The sequence below is a fragment of the Petaurus breviceps genome, unplaced genomic scaffold (genome assembly GCF_028583685.1).
Source record: "Petaurus breviceps papuanus isolate PSGF00001 unplaced genomic scaffold, PetGlider_PUasm1.0 90760, whole genome shotgun sequence".
In the NCBI taxonomy this organism is placed as follows: domain Eukaryota; kingdom Metazoa; phylum Chordata; class Mammalia; order Diprotodontia; family Petauridae; genus Petaurus; species Petaurus breviceps.
In genome coordinates this window covers 4,902,903-4,909,589 of record NW_027187338.1, presented here as the reverse complement: position 1 = coordinate 4,909,589, position 6,687 = coordinate 4,902,903, and positions in this window count along the sequence as shown.

Below are 6,687 nucleotides of genomic sequence, written 5' to 3'. Positions count from 1 at the left end.
TTCCTTCCTTCCTTCCTTCCTTCCTTCCTTCCTTCCTTCCTTCCTTCTTTCCTTCCTTCCTTCCTTCCTTCCCTTCTTCCTTTCTTCCCTTTCTTCCCTCTCTCTCCTCCCTTTGTTTCTGTCCTTCTATACACTCTCTCTCTCTTTCTCTCTGTCTCTCTATAGATATCCTTCTATACACATGTCTCTTTCTATAAAACATATATATATATATATATGCAGAATATATGCAAAATAAAAAGCAAGATCATTTGGAAGACACTGGAATCTGGTGGGGGGGTGGAGTGCATCAGGAAAAACGTCATGTAGGAGGTGGTGTTTGAGCTGAGCTTTGAAAGAAACCTAAGAGGTGGAAGAGGGAGAGCATTCCAGGCATGGGACACAGCCTGGGCAAAGGGATGGGAGATGGAACGATATGTGTGAGGAGCAGTAGGTAAGCCTGTATGGATGGATCATAGAATGTACATGGAAGGGAGTCAAAAGTAAGAAAACTGAAAAAAAAAGAACCAGATTGTGAAGAGCTTTCAATGACAAACTGAGCATTTTATATTTGATCCTGGAAGTAATTTCTTCATTCATTCACCCATTCAATATATCTTTGTTAATGAATAATAATAATGATGATGATGGATTTTATATAGTACTTTAGTGTTTGCAAAGCACTTTAAAATATTACCTCATATGTTCCTCATAACAATCCTGGGGAAGGGGACTAAATGTTATTATTATACCCATTTTACAGGTGGGAAAACTAAGCAGACAGAGGTTAAGTGTCTTGTTCAGGATCACATAGCTAATAAGTGTCTGAGACTGGATTGGAACTCAGCTCTGCCTGAGTCCAGCATGCTAGTCATTGCACCTCCTTAATTGCCTTTATTAAGTTACTATGCCAAGCAAGGCACTGACTTTGCTTGGTGCCAGGGATAATAAAGATAAAAAATGAAACAGACCCTATCCTGGAGGTGTTTACATTCTTCTTAGGGTGGGAGGTGGAGGAGAGGAGACAGTCAGTAATAATAGGAAGTAGGGAGGGATGGGGGCAGGGACTGGCGACCAGACTAATTGGGGCAGAACTTGGAGAAGGAAGCACTTGCAGCCTTGGGGATCAAGAGAGGATCCTTGTGAGGCTTCTGAAAGGCAGAGTTGGGGGGGATGTATTCCAAATGTGGACAACAGCCTGGGATGGAGGAGTAGGTAGGAAACAGCATGGGGAATCTGGAGAGGCGAGCAAGCCAGTTTGGCTTACTATGTATGACAAATTTCTGTTTTGATTCCTTTCAAGGCCAGTTCAGAAAATACCTGATCATAGCAGCTCAAGAAGAGACAAGAAATAATAGACTCAAACCTCTTCTTCCCCTTATTCTTGTCCAAACTCAAAGGGCTGCTTTGAGTTAAAGCACTTGGCAAACCCTGAAGCACTATTGAAAAGGATGATGATGATGATAAGATGATGAAGGATTTTGTTGTAATCTGCTTTTTCTTTCACTTTGGTACAAAGGATGGTATGGTGGGAAGAATGCTGAGCTTGGAGGAAGGAGACTTGGGGTTGAATCTTGGCTCCAATATTTATTAGTATGTGACCTTGGACTCACTCAACATTCTGAATCTCCATTTCCTCTTCTATTTAAAAAAAAAAAAAGGCTATAATCATCCATTTATAGCCTACCTCACAGGGCTGTTTCAAGGAAATAGCTTTGTAAACCTTGATATACTATAGAAATATCAGTTATTAAGGGGAGGCTAGGTGGCACAGTGAATAGAGCACTGGCCCTGGAGTCAGGAGGACTTGAGTTCAAATCCGGCCTCAGACACTTAACACACACATATACAAACTAGCCGTGTGACCTCGGGCAAGTCACTTAACCCCAATTGCCCTCCAAAAAACAAACAAGAAAAAGAAATATCAGTTATTATTACTATGTTACCTAGGAAGTCATGGAGTCCCAGAGCTAAAACACCTTAAAGATGCTTAAGTATGACCATTTCATCTTACAGATGGAGAAACTGAAGCTCAGAGAGCAAGCATTTTTAAAAAAGCTTAATGATGTTTTAAGTACTTTATGAATATGGTCCTCATGACAACCCTGGGAGTTAGGTTATTTATTCATTAATTATTATTAATGTTAATTAAGTTAATTATTCATTTAAAAGATGAGGCGCCTGAGGCAGACAGAAGTTAAGTGACTTCCCTAGGGTTACACAGATACTAAATGTCTAATGCTGGATTTGAACTCAGGTCCTCCTGACTCTAGGGCCAGTGCTCTATTCACTGCACCACCTAGCTGCCTCTGAATTTCTCTCTTTTAAGAGCCCTCCTATATGTGACATTTTATGTTCTAACGCCCCCTCCTAACTTTGATAATCTTTATTCTAAAGCCCCTTCTAGTGTTGCCATTCTCTGTTCTAAGCTCTCTCCTGGCTCTGACATTCTATGTTCTAATGTCTCTCCAGCTCTTATATACCATGTTTTAACACTCCTCCCCCAGTTCTGACATTCTCTATTCTAATGCTCCTCCTAGCTCTGACATTCAGTGTTCTGAGTTCCCTCCCATCTCAGACATTCTATGAATTTTTCCCCAAAGCATCTCTCCATATTGCTTATTTTTTTTGTTCTTTAAAACCACATCAATAAGTGACTATTGGACATTTATGGATATGTCCAAACCTAGAGAAAGCCATATTATTAAAAAAGAAAGAGTTTCTTTTTCATTTCTATCACATTTTAGCCAAAATAAATGGAATCATTATAATATTTAGCTTATGGACTATATGCCTTTTGACTCAGCCTCATATTTAAAATTATTGTGATTATTAAGAACTGATATTTGTATATCAGTTTGTATTTATGAAATGCTTTATGATATTTCATTTGATTCAGGGACTCAAACACAGGCCTTCTAATTCTAGCTTCTGGGCTGATAGTTTATATTTAATAATACTCCTCCTGCTAATAGCTAGTATGCATGTAGCACTTTAAAGTTTGCAAAGCATTTTATAGGTGTTTTCTCATTTGATCGGTTGAAGAGCTCTGGGGCAAACTTTGTTTAAAGTTCTGCTTGCCTTCCCTTCTTTTCTGCTCCCTTCTCTCATAAAAAGGTTTTCTTCCTCTGGTGACTGTTTAACTGTTTTAATAATTTTTCATAATGTAGTGAAACCACAGTAAATAGGCTAAACCAATCTCTGGTGTGGTTTTTTTTCTCTTCTCTTTTAGCAAAATCAGCAAACAGCTGATTAAAATCTATTTTAAAAATGGATTTCAACCCCTCAGAGTGCTTGCCAGGAGAGGGGACAACATGTCTTTTCATGACTTAAATGAGGAATCCCTTGGCAATGAGACAGGTTGTATGTAAGCTTCTAGGTATTAGACTCAGGGATTTTTGTAATGAAGGAGAAAAAATCCTCATTAAAAGTCTCTTGAGCATCTCCCAAGTCTCTTCTTCCAGAGTGACTTCTGCGGGAGATTCTCTGGTTTAAAATTTGATAAACTTAAAAAAATAATTTCTTAAAGACTTTCAAGAATGGAAACTGGACTCCCCCCTCACCCCCAGGAAGTGGAGGCCAGTCAAAGTTAGAGACTTAGAACCCTAGACTGGAAAGGACCTTAAATCATAGAATATCAGGATTGGGAAGGACCTTAGAGCATGGAGATATTTTTTGTCTTTTGTTTTCAAAGAGGACCAGTGACATCATGGGTGATGTCTTGGTTTGTACATGAATTGGATTTAAGTGAAGAACCATTCCAGTATCTTTATCATGAAAACCCCAAATGGGGTCAGGAAAACAGGGTCAGAGATGACTAATAACAAGAGTTGCCCAAAGTCACCAGCGTCACACTCTCTTCCAGAGTCAACAAAGTCCAGTGGCAGGACAAAAGTCAAGACAACTGGTGATCGCCTGGGATGCAGTGGGTGACCTTGACTTCTTTGATGTTCAACTAAGCTCTAAGCACTCCACAGCATCTATTTCAGCCACCTTCATGGATGTTGGAACAAATTGTTCCCATTCACCCATTGTAGCAGCAAGCACCCCAAGGGTCCTCAGGGTTTGCAGCTACCACAGGTTCTTGGATCTGCTTTGTTAAAGGAAAGCAACTCAAAATGGGTCAACAAGCTTACTTTAATCAGTCAGACATATATCGTTTACCTTGTTCAGGGGAAAAAGGTCAGCACCCCGAACTTCAAAGCATACAGGCAGAATTATCAAGACAGAAACAGATCAAGTAGACAGATTTCCAAACTGTCCAGCCATTACATCCATACCCAGTCAACATCTGGGTTTCCACATCTGGGTTTTTCAAAGCCGGGGGACTCTCAACAACGGCTTCCCAGAATTCAGATCAAATCACAGAACACTTCTCAAAGTGAGTCCCAAAACAAAGCTACACATCAGGGTTTATATAGCCTTCTCCTGGCTCAGAGAATGTAACAACCTTATTGACTCACTGGCCAATCAGGAAGTATCTACTGAAAAACAAGCCTCCCACCCCAGGCTTCAGGTGCACTTTAGCCTAGGGGCAGGGAAGATCTTTAAAATTTACATTCGCATTACACCCATTCCCACTGGAGGAAGTCTTCACTTGCTTGGGATAGACATCCTTTTAACTCACCAATGGGTTTGAGGATTGTCGGTTACCCTTAAACTACTTTAGCCCATCCATCGAGACAGTTTTTCTGGGGTGTGGCTGCTGTGCATGTTACAGCAGAACATAGAGGTACATAGCTGGAAAGGGTCTTAGGACTTAGAACCTAAGCTAGTAACAAGCCTATTTATATAATACTTTAAATTCTGCAAAGTGATTTTGTTACAACCATCCATGAAGCTTTGAGTGATTAAAGTGATTTACACAAGACCACATTCTCTTAAGTGTCAGAGGCAAGATTTAACCCAAGGTCTCCTGGCCCCTGTCTATCTATCTGTTCTTTAAGCTAGTTAGTACTCAGATAACCAGGACTGGTAGGAAAATGTTAAGACCACGAAGACATAGGATTTACAGCAAGAAGGGCCCTTATGGATCATCATCAATCCTATAATTCATAAATGAGGAAGTTGAGACTCCAAGAGGTTAAGAAAGTTTCTCAAGGTCACAAAAGAAGTTAATAGTAGATTCAGGTCTATTTATAATAGTCATCATATCTATTGTAATGTTGACTTAAGCCTTACATTGTCTTTTCCTTTCCACAGCACTGTGAGATAGGTAGTACAAATATCATTACCTCCATTTCAAAGTTAGTTGAGTCAACAAGCATTTATTAGGCACCTACTATGTGCCAAAAATTGTGCTAAGCTCTGGGGATTACAAAAAAAAGGCAAAAGACAGTTCCTACATTCAAAGAGTTCACAGTCTAATGGGGGAGACAAGAAGCAAACAAAATATAAATAGGATAAATTGGGAATCACCAATAGAAGGAAGGCCCTAGCATGAAGGTTTCCCTCCCTGGTCCAGGAAATCAACAAAACTATAAACCAAGCCCAGATTGGTAGGGTTTACCATCTGACGAGGTGTAAATGCTTATACTGAATATTTAACGATTGGTTTTCTTTGGCCAGTTTGAGCTGGCTCCAGCACAACCCTGAGCAGGAGGTTATTGAGAATGTCAGGAAAGGAAAGGGGATAGGAAGGAACATGTGAACTAGTTCTGTTCTCTGCTTTTCTCTTTCTTCCCCTATCTCCAGTCCCTCCTTTGCCCGTGCAAAGATCCGTGCTCAAATGTAGGGAAGGTACAAGGACAAAGAAGAATGGGTCCTGTCCTCTTAGAGTATGGGAGGTTGGGTGAATATATAGGCCCAGGTGAAAATTCTAGAATGTGATAAACCCACAAGAAAAATAAAAATTCAGTTTATATAAGGGAAAAATGGCTACTTTCTCCTTTCTGGTCACCTCCTTTACAAACTCTGTTCTCTTAATTGATAACTGCCTTTCATGGAATATTATTTCTGGAAAGCTCCAGTCATTCCTCATTTCATACCTTCTCTGTAATCTCTTTACCAACCCCCTCATGTTTAGTAAAGAGTGTACTCTTCCTATCTCCCATATGTCTGGAAACTCTTGTTCCTGGATGGTGTGTGACATTTTACTACCCTATGGGGTCACCTTCACTCTTTCAGTAGCAATTTAGACCAAAAGTGCTCCTCTATGGCCATCTACTCTCAATTATATGTTGTTTTCCTCATTCCAATGTAAGCTACTTGAGGGCAGGAATGATTTTTGCTTTTGTGTTTGTATCTTTGAAGTACAACACTATATTTGGCACATAGTAAATGCTTTTTTCATTCATTCATCTCTTTATTCATTCATACAAAGTACACATGCTTTGGTTTTCCCTACTCTATTCCTCAAGGTTCCAAGGAGGATAACCCTGAGGGATTGGGGTACCTTCTTAAATACTATCTGCTCAAAACCCAACTGATTATGTTTCTCCTCACTGTTAGGTGACAATTGCTAACCTCCAGTTACATTTAACCACTTACATTAATTAGCTTTTTCAAAGGGATATTTACTTCAAAGTTATAGCAAGCATAAAAGCACAAATGTCTTTCCTTGATGCCTCAGGAGCACACTCTCCCCTACTCTGTGAAAAGTAGGTTCAACTGGGCTGGTTCCTACATAATCTTAGTTATTTAATAATAATTTAATTTAATAATTTCAGTCAGGTCTTGAAGTGTGGTAGAATTTCAACAACAGAAATG